This window comes from Gossypium hirsutum, chromosome A10 (assembly GCF_007990345.1).
Source record: "Gossypium hirsutum isolate 1008001.06 chromosome A10, Gossypium_hirsutum_v2.1, whole genome shotgun sequence".
Taxonomy (NCBI): domain Eukaryota; kingdom Viridiplantae; phylum Streptophyta; class Magnoliopsida; order Malvales; family Malvaceae; genus Gossypium; species Gossypium hirsutum.
Genome location: NC_053433.1, coordinates 44513027 through 44523748, shown reverse-complemented (window position 1 = coordinate 44523748; position 10722 = coordinate 44513027). Strand labels below are relative to the sequence as shown.

Below are 10722 nucleotides of genomic sequence, written 5' to 3'. Positions count from 1 at the left end.
TTAAGACTATTTATGGAGGTGAGCGACTCTTTCAAATTAGCTGGAGTTTCTGAAGATACATTACGATTGAAGTTGTTCCCGTACTCACTAAGGGACAGAGCTCGAGCCTGGTTGAATTCATTTCCACCAAACTCAATTTCTACATGGCAAGAGTTAGCCGAAAGATTTCTCATGAAGTGTTTCCCGCCTAGCAAGAATGGTAAGTTGAGGAACGAGATCACTGCCTTCCAACAAATGGATGATGAATCCTTGTATGAGGCATGGGAACAATACAAAGAGCTATTACGGAAATGCCCTCACTATGGAATCCCACATTGCATCCAACTTGAGACATTTTATAATGGTCTCAATGCTCACACGAGGATGGTAGTGGACGCTTCTGTTAACAGTGCTCTACTTTCTAAGTCTTATAATGAGGCTTACGAAATCATCGAGAGGATCGCCAGTAACAATTATCAATGGCCTACCAATCAAGCTGCGTCAGGAAGACGAGTCGCTGGAATACATGAAGTGGACGCTCTCACTTCACTCGCATCTCAGGTATCTTCAATTTCCTCAATGCTTAAAAATCTTACTACTAATGGGTCTAATAGTTTTGCAGCCCAACCACCTCACCAATTTGAGATTATAGCATGTGTTTATTATGGGGAGGGACATTTGTTCGAAGAATGTCCATCAAACCCTGAATCCGTATACAATCCAACTTCTACAACCCATCGTGGCAAAACCACCCTAATTTTTCCTGGAGTAACCAAAGGGCTGGAACCAGTAACAGCTATGCCCAACCTAGACCAACTCAGCCACCTAGTTTTTCCCAACAAGTTCAGAAACCAGCTCAGGCTGAATCATCCTATAGCTTAGAGAGTTTATTGAAAGGCATACATGGCGAAGAATGATGCCTTAATTCAAAGCCAAGCAGCTACATTGAAGAATCTAGAAAACCAAATGGGCCAGCTTACTACTAAACTCAAGAACCGACCACAAGGTGCTTTACCTAGTGATACAGAGAATCTGAGGAATCGGGGGAAGAAACATTGTAAAGCGTTGACATTGAGGAGCGAAAAGACAGTAGATCCTAACACTATCGAAGCTGAAAAAGAACCAGCTGATGCTCAAGACTTAGAGGAAGTTCAACCGAGTGTTGAAATTCCAGTTACAGAAGAACCAAAATCTTTTAAACCCGACAAGGTAATTCCAGAACCAGCTACTTCTGATCAACTAACAACTCCGTTAGATGCAGAATTGCCGCAGAAAACGAATCAACCAGTTCTAGTAAAGAAATCTCCACCACCCTACCCTCAAAGATTTCAGAAGCAGAAACAGGAAATCCAATTCAAGAAATTCCTAGACGTACTCAAGCAACTTCATATCAACATCCCGTTGGTTGAAGCACTTGAACAAATGACGAACTATGTCAAGTTTATGAAGAATATCCTGTCCAAAAAAAGAAAACTTGGAGAATTTGAGACGGTAGCTCTGATGAAGGAATGCAGTGCATATCTTCAAGATAAACTACCCCTAAAGCTGAAGGATCCTGGCTGTTTTACCATACCTTGCAACATTGGAGCAACATATTGTGGTAAGGCATCATGTGACTTAGGTGTGAGTATTAACTTGATGCCTATGTTAATATTTAGAAAGCTAGGGATAGGTGAAGTTAGACCTACTACGGTTACACTTCAACTAGCAGATCGATCCTTAGCATATCCAAAAGGAAAAATCGAGGACGTATAGATAAATTTATCTTTCCCGCTGATTTTTTTATCCTAGACTTTGAAGCAAACAAAGAAGTGCCGATTATCCTAGAAAGACAGTTCTTAGCAACCGGAAGGACCCTTATAGATGTGCAAAAGAGCGAGCTTACGATGCGTGTTCAGGATGATCAGGTAACATTTAATGTTTTTAAGTCTATGCGATTTCCTGACACAATTGATGATTGTTCTGTAGTATCCGATTTAGAGGATTTAATAGTGGAAAAGGAGCTCAACTATGTTGAGGATCCGTTGGAACAAATTTTAACATCAGATTCTCCAAATGATGAAGAGGAGGATGAATATTTAGCTTTGTTAGAAGCTAATCAAAGGGGATTTAATCCGCAATCCCGCTTTGAATCTTTAGAGTTAGAGAAAAAGGATTATGCCCAACCAAAAGCGTCAATCGAGGAGCCACCTAAATTAGAACTGAAGGTACTTCCCTCACATTTGAAATATGTTTATTTAGGTAACGCTTGTACTTTGCCTGTGATCGTTTCAACAGAATTAACTACTGAGCAAGAAGAGAAACTCATCTTGGTGTTGAAACAATTCAAGAAGGCTATCGGATGGACCATAGCCGATATTCATGGTATTAGTCCATCTGTATGCATGAACAAGATTATCCTAGAAGATGGCAAAAAAGGGAAGATTGATGGACAACGAAGACTGAACCCCATCATGAAAGACGTGGTGAAAAAGGAGATTATTAAGTGGTTAGATGTGGGTATTATTTATCCCATCTTAGATAGTTCGTGGGTAAGTTCGGCCCAGTGCATGCCAAAGAAGGGAGGTATCACAGTCGTAGAGAAAGAGAATAATGAGTTGATACCAACTAGAACAGTTACGGGATGGAGGATTTGCATCGATTACCGGAAGCTGAACAAGGCGGCTAGGAAAGATCATTTTCCTTTGCCATTCTTGGACCAGATTCTGGATAGACTCGCTGGGCGAGACTATTACTATTTTCTCGATGGATATTCGGGGTATAATCAGCTTACAGTAGCACCAGAAGATCAGCACAAGACAACGTTCACCTGCCTGTACGGTACATTTGTATTTAGACGCATGCCATTTGGTTTATGTAATGCACCTGCTGCATTTCAAAGATGTATGATGTTAATTTTTACTGACATGGTTGAAAAGTACTTGGAAGTTTTTATGGATGACTTTTTCGTGTTTGAAGATACTTACAATGATTGCTTAGCCAATCTAGCTAAGGTACTAAGACGATGCGAAGAAACAAACCTAGTACTTAACTAGGAAAAGTGCCATTTCATGGTACGAGAGGGGATTGTTTTAGGGCATCGGATAACGAGACATGGAATCAAGGTAGATAAAGCAAAGGTAGATGTTATGAAGAAACTCCCACCTCCAACATTTGTAAAGGGTGTTAGGAACTTCTTGGGTCACGCCGGGTTTTATCGAAGATTTATCAAGGACTTCTCCAAAATTGCCAAACCTGTATGCAAATTATTAGAGGACTCGACATTCAAGTTCAATGATGAATGCTTAAAGGCTTTCAAGGATTTGAAGAGTCGATTAGTTACGGCACCCATAATTGTCACACCAGACTGGGATCTACCATTTGAATTAATGTGTGACGCAAGTGATTTCGCGATAGAAGCTATCATAGGCCAACGAAGGAATAAAGTTTTCATCCTATCTGCTATGCAAGTCGGACTCTTACAGGAGCTCAACTGAACTATACAGTAACAGAAAAAGAGTTACTTGCTATTGTATTTGCTTTTGACAAGTTTTGATCTTACCTTGTAGGTACCAAAGTAACTGTTTATACGGATCACTGGGCAATCAAGTACTTACTTACCAAGAAAGATGCTAAGCCGAGACTAATCCAGTGGGTGCTTCTACTTTAGGAGTTCGATCTAAAAATTCAAGATCAAAAGGGAGTAGAAAACCAAGTAGCAAATCACTTGTCCAAATTGGAGCCTTAAGAAGTGAATTCTCCTATTATACCAATTCAAGAAATGTTTCCAGATGAACACATACTGAACGTAAGTCATGTCCATAGTACCCCTTGGTTTGTTGATATTGCTAACTATTTAGCTTGTGGTTTGATGCCAATTGATAAGACTTATTAACAAAGGAGGAATTTTCTTCACGATGTTAAGTACTATTTCTGGGAAGAGCCATATTTATTTAAAAAGTGTGCAAATCAGATAATCAGGAGATGTGTAGCGGAAGATGAAGTACAAAAGATTTTATATCATTATCATCAGCTCTGAGTGGGGGACATTTCAGAGGTACTCGTACAGCGGCCAAAGTATTACAAGCCGGATTCTTTTGGCCAACACTATTCAAGGATGCAGACGTGTACGTAAAGAGTTGTGACCGATGTCAAAGGGTTGGAAATATCACAAATAGAAATGAGGTGCCTCGAACAAACATCATTGAGGTAGAATTGTTAGATGTATGGGGTATTGACTTTCTTGGTCCTTTCCCTCCGTCTTTTGGTCACAATTATATATTGGTAGCAGTAGACTATGTGTCCAAGTGGGTCGAAGCTAAAGCTTATCCGAAAAACGATGCTAGGGTTGTAATTAAGTTCTTACAGAAACACGTGTTCACAAGGTTTGGAACCCCAAGAGCTATCATTAGTGATGAATGGTCCCACTTCGTGAATAAGTGGTTAAGATGGTTATTAGACAAGCACGGAGTGAAACACAAGGTTGCAACAGCTTACCATCCGTAGACGAATGGGCAAGCTGAACTAGCAAATAAGGAAATCAAAGGCATACTTGAGAAGGTAGTCTGCCCAAACCGGCGTGATTGGTCCAAAAGGTTAGATGATGCTTTATGGGCTTACAGAACAGCATAAAAGACACCTCTAGAGATGTCACCTTATGGGTTGGTCTTTGGGAAAGCATGTCATCTACCCTTAGAGTTAGAGAACAAGGCTTACTAGGCTCTTCGACAACTCAAATTGGATCCTAAGCTTGCTAAGGAGAAACGGATGCTCCAACTCAATGAGCTAGAGGAACTCCAAGTATTCTCCTACAAAAATGCAAAATTACTCAAGGAAAGACTTAAGAAATGGCATGACAAGCACATTCGAGTTCGAGAATTTGAAGTAGGTCAGCGAGTTTTGTTATTTAAATCCAGACTAAAATTCTTTCCAGGTAAGTTAAAATCACGTTGGTCCGGTCCATTTACGATCCATCATGTCTATCCATACGGAGTTATCGAGCTTCAAGGTAAGAGAGGTAATTTTCGAGTTAACTCTCAGCGCCTGAAATACTATTGGGGAGATAAGATTGAACGGAATGAAATTTCATTCATTTTATCGGATGTTTAAAATTTTCCTATGTTCTTTTTTTAATAAATGATTTAGAGTATATTTTCGGGATTAATATATTTAAATAAATTCTGTTTAGGAGATTGGAACTTAAGCGGGACCGCTTGTGACCCCTCCAATCTTTCCTGGGAATTGATTTTAACATAATTTTCCTAAAAATTATTCCCTAAATAGAAATTTTACTCTTTGATTTTTCTGAATAAAAGGTTAATTTTGACCCGAGTCTTAAATTGCAACTCAATTCCGAATTTTCAGTAAGTCTAGGGACTCAATTGAAACATTTTTAAAATTTGGTTGCTCTTTTCATAAATAATAACATCTAGATGCCTCTTTTTGTAAATATTTTCAAAAGGCTTCTAGAATAAATGTTTTTAGTTTAAAAAAATGATAATTATAAATATATAATTATATCCATTATAATATATATTAATTATTATCAATTTTAGGATTTCATTTGATAAATTTTTATAATAAGATGATAATCTTTAATATATAATTATATCTATTATAATTTATATATTAATCTTTATCAATTTAGCATAAAATTAGGATCTTATCTTTGTTTAAATAAATTAAATAGAAATTAATAATTTAATATGCTTATATCTAATTATTAATTGTTATTATCTTTATTTAGGATTAGAATTTATAATTTTTATTAATTAAATTGTTTTAAGAATTCTACTCTAATTCCTATTTCTCCCTCTATAAATACCACCCATCTTCCCATTCATCTAACACTTAAAACCTAAAGCACCAAAATACCAAAGTGCTGAAACCCCAAGCAACAGCAGCACCAAGCATTCGGCTCCATCGCACGCACATCCCGCGCACCCAACGCGCGCGTTGCCTCGAGCGACCCTAACCTCAGCTCGCGCCAGGCCTTCACCACGCACGCGGTACCGGCCCTTCACACCATCCTGCGCACGCCCACATCCTACTTGCTGCTGAACGCCCATGATGCTGATTGCTATTAGCCCTGTTGCGCATCACTGCTCCCACACGCACCACACCCGCACACCCTAGCTGCTTGTGGGGCATTCCTCTTCCATCATCCTTAAGCCACAAACCCTCCAACTCTTCTTTTTAATTCTCATCTTTTTCTTCATTATTATTATTAATTTCTAGAGTTCTTATATTTTTACAAAAAAAGTGGTAAGACCTAGTCTCTCTTAATTTTTAATTTTATTTATATTTTTCAATTAATTGAATTATTAATAATTTTTATTAAATTTTATTGAGAAACTAACTTTTCCATCTTATGATCAGGTTAAACATGCCTCGTAAGAGAACTCGTGCTTTCGCTCAAATTGATGAAACACAAAACAGATTCCACTGTGAAGACACCAAAGTGAGATACGAAAGTATCTTCAAAAATCAACAGATGCATCCAGAAAAAGGCTTCACTTTAAAGGAGAGCAACTACCGAGACTTTATGGAACGTATTCGTCAAGTTGCTGAAACCCTTAATTGGGAGTTGTTTTGTGAAAAGAGACCTAGTGTGGATGAGGAACTAGTTCGTGAGTTCTATGCAAATTTAACTTTAAGCGAGATGACAGAAGTTCCAATCCGCAGAATCAAGGTACCGATAAATTCAAATGCTATTAATGAGTTCTTTGAATTACCAGATTTCGAAAACGATGAATATTCCATATTGATGAGCAATATCAAGCTTGCAAATTTGCAAGAAATTTTCGAGGAACTGACAATTCAGGGTTTTACATGGACTGTGTCAAAACAAGGAATCACACTTGTCGAAGAGAATATTTGACTCCATTTGCGAAGGTATGGTTCTTATGCCTAGCTCATATGGGACTACAATCTCATTAGAGTGAATGGTCTTATTGTACTCGATCCTAACTGGTAAGACCATTGATGTGGGGAAGATCATCTTGAGGGAGATACGTAATTGTGCTGTTAAGCACTCTGGCCCTGCTCATTTCTCCTTTACGATAACAATTCTATGCTTGAAAGCTGTGATTCTTGCAAATGTAAGGAAGACAGGGTATAGCCAAGGAACAATCACGGATTAGGACCTTTACCGAGTAGCTGGAGACTCAGTCCTACAGCAACGAATTGAAGTAAGTGAGGAACCGGAGGACCCTGATGAAGAAGAAGATCCTATGATGAAATCATTCGAAGTCCCTGAAAAGGTAGAATCAGTGGAGCCAGAAGCTGAACCTGATGTTGAAACTTTGATGTTTAGAGCTCAACAACCTAGCCCAAACCTTCGAGATGAACTGTCAAAATTGATGGACTTAATGCAACATATGCAATGGTAGCAACAAGACTAATGGAGATACTAAAAAATAAGGGATGACTCGATGAGAAGTGCTTTTAAGAAAATATACAATGACCCGTTTATTTTTGTGCCTGAGTTTCCAGATTTTATATTTGAACTATGGAGTTCATTATCAAAGAAGGAGCAAAGTGATTCATGCAAAGGCGATAGTGATGGAGAAAAGGATGAGTCGAATTCAGAAGGGTTTGCAAATAAATAAAGGGAGGATCTTGACTTTAATTTATTTCTATTCTTAGGTCATTTTAGGATTAAGTTTAATTAGAAATTTATTTTTATTTTTTGCATACTAAAATAAGAGAGGACAATCACTAATAAAATGTGAGCAAGTCACAAAGTATAAAGAAAGCAATAGATATATACATGTCTAGGATTGGATTTAGAAAGAGCTTGGTACTTAAGCAGTCAAATTGACTCACCTCCTCTTTTCTAAAATTCTACCTGGTGTATAGTATCTGTTCAATTTAAAAAATGAGGACGTTGTTCATTTTAAGTTGGGGGACCGAAAATTTGAATTATTTCCACTCAGAATAATTTTTTTCTTTTAATTATGATTAGGATATTTGGTTCAAAATTTTGAATTCTGTTAAGTATGCTCAATTTGAGTATGAATAAAGTTCTATTATTTCAATAAATTATTATGTTAGCTTAATAATGACATGAATGTATTTTTAATAAAGCATGCAAATTCGTACCATAAAAATTTTTAGTTCTTTAGGAAAGTTAGGTATGTATGAAAGTTTAAGTCTTTAGAATTGACTCAGTAGTTTCTTGAGGCGAAATCCTAGGGAGCATGGAACGTTGGAAATGTGACACCCCTAATTTGACCCTAGTCGGAAAGTGGTTTCGGGACCACAAAACCGAGTTACAAAAATAATTAATTGTTATATTCTATGCTTATTATTTGTGAATAAGTATGTGTGAAAATTTCATGCTTTAATTTTGTCATTTGGATGTGAAATTTAGCTAAAAAGGGCATATTTGAGAAACTTTAAAAATATGATAGGCAAATGTCCAAGTGATTAAAATGTTAAACTATTAAAGTTGTGGGTTTGCATGTCAAAGTACCCAAAATTTGACTAGTGGCCGACCATGCTATGGGTTAAAATGTATTATAAACATTTTATGTTAGTGTTTTATGTTTGAATTAATAAAATAAAGAACATGGGTAATAAAATAATAGTGGTTAGTAGGGGAGAAACAAAAAATGAGCTAGGTTGCTCCTCCATTGCCGTGAATTGAAGGAAGAAGAAGAGGGGAAGTTCAGCCAAGGTGGTTCTTGAGATTAAGGTATGTTCAATGTTGCTTTTGGAGGTTTACACATCCTTTGGAGGGTTAGCCTACTTCTATTTATCTCATGGATGAAATTGGAGTTGTTGGAGAGTTAGGATTCGGCTAAGAAGCTTCAAAATTTTAGTTGATGCCTTGATACTACTAGCATGTTAGCTATATGGATGTGTTAAGTTACTTGAAATGTTAGATAAATTTGAACTCCCTACCAAATTCTTTAGGCAACCCATGTTAGAAATTTCGGTATTGAGATGTCTAGATCTTTCGGCCATTGTAGCTATGGAGGAATAAAGTTTTTGTTTCTTGTTAAATTGGATGAATCTTTGTAACACCCCGAACCCGAGACCGTCGCCGGAGTCGAACACGAGGTGTTAACAGACTTCAAACCACTTATTAAAAATTTCCCAGACAAGCTGCCAATCTGCGTACTAGTCACTTTAAAAATCATATATCTATATGGTAGAATTTTTGTAGAATTTTTGGTCAGGCCAATTGGTACAGTTTATTAGTTAAAGTCGTCCCTGTTCCTGGGTTCGACTACTCTGACCCTTGTGCATTACGGCTTAGATATCTCCCTTTACAGAGCTCCAATACTTATGCCATTGGTTTCTAATGAAACTAGACTCAAAAGGTAATCTATACATATAAAGAATGACTTCTAATTGTCTCTGATTAATTTAGGGTGAATTTCTAAAGTCCGGACAGGGGATCCAGAAATCACTCTGGCCCTGTTTCACAAGAGTTTAATTATCTCCTAACATACAGCTCATATGGTTGTTTCGTTTCTTCTATATGAAAATAGACTCATCGATCTTTGATTACATAATTTATTCATTAATTAATTCCATTCCTACTATTTTTAGTGATTTTTTCAATATCATGTCACTGCTGCTGCCAGCATCTGTTACTAAAGCAACTATGCCTATTTCGTGATTTCTCCTTGATCTAACTAGTAATTCATCATACATATCACAAATTATGATCATGACTAGCCATGCCAAAGGCTAATCATTGTCAAACATCTCCCTACTACACTACTGCCATATCATAAATTTTAACACCAAAAATAATCAACCATGACATATGGCATAAAAATCGAATTACCAAGACTTACGACCTAACATTATAGAACCAAATCCAATCGAACATTTATGCCATTTTCGCATGGCTAAAAGTTTACATACCAAATTTCAACAAAACATATTAGCCTATACATGCCAAAATGTTCTCCTAAACCGACTAAGAAGAAAGTACCAAAACTTGCTAGCTGCTGTGATGACTTCGATGACGGCCCAATCACGCAAAAAGAGACGAGTCCAAGAAACCTAAAATAGGTGACAAGGAAACACCGAGTGATTATATAACTCAGTAAGTCATAAGCAATGCACTACCATGCATACCGAACCATGCCATAGTTCCTTAGACCTATCGGTTCAATCTCATACCAAGTCATGCATTCACATTCCATATACCAATCAATAGGATATTTGAGGCATTTTCATACATCATTTTATTTTCGTTACAATCATACAACTAAACGACCTTTCACCTATTCCATGATAAATCTTATGTACGTGACTTCAATTATAATTGTCACATAGGTTCAAACTTACCAAGCTCAACTCCAAATATAAACATAGCGCCTATTAGCCATGAACTCAAGGTACTTACCCGATCCGCTGTCCGTGATCAACTTAATGATGTCGCACACTTAGTGTCCATAGTGATTCAAAAATTTATATTAAGTCCGCACACTCAGTGCTATATAATCAACTCGCACACTTAGTGCTATATAATCAAACTCGCACACTTAGTGCTGTACAATTTAAACCCGCACACTTAGTGCCAATCTCATGATCATAAATGTTTATACCCGCACACTTAGTGCCGAAATCAGCAACTCAATACATCTCACCTCTTTTCTTTTCATTCAACACTTTCATCACCACATGCATACATATATATAAATTTATCATTCCATTCGGCATAATTACATAGACATTATGTCTATTTAGATAAATACAAAATATATGCTTGGTGACTTACCTTATGTTGGGGAAAACGAT

At 37.1% G+C, this 10722-nt stretch overlaps 1 non-coding gene across 1 annotated transcript; it reads right to left on the bottom strand.

The window, feature by feature from the left end:
• Nucleotides 1-201: 201 nt before the first annotated feature.
• On the bottom strand, nucleotides 202-308 carry LOC121209014 (small nucleolar RNA R71). Its single transcript, XR_005904132.1, has one exon. It is a non-coding gene; the product is annotated as a small nucleolar RNA R71 (small nucleolar RNA).
• Nucleotides 309-10722: the final 10414 nt, after the last annotated feature.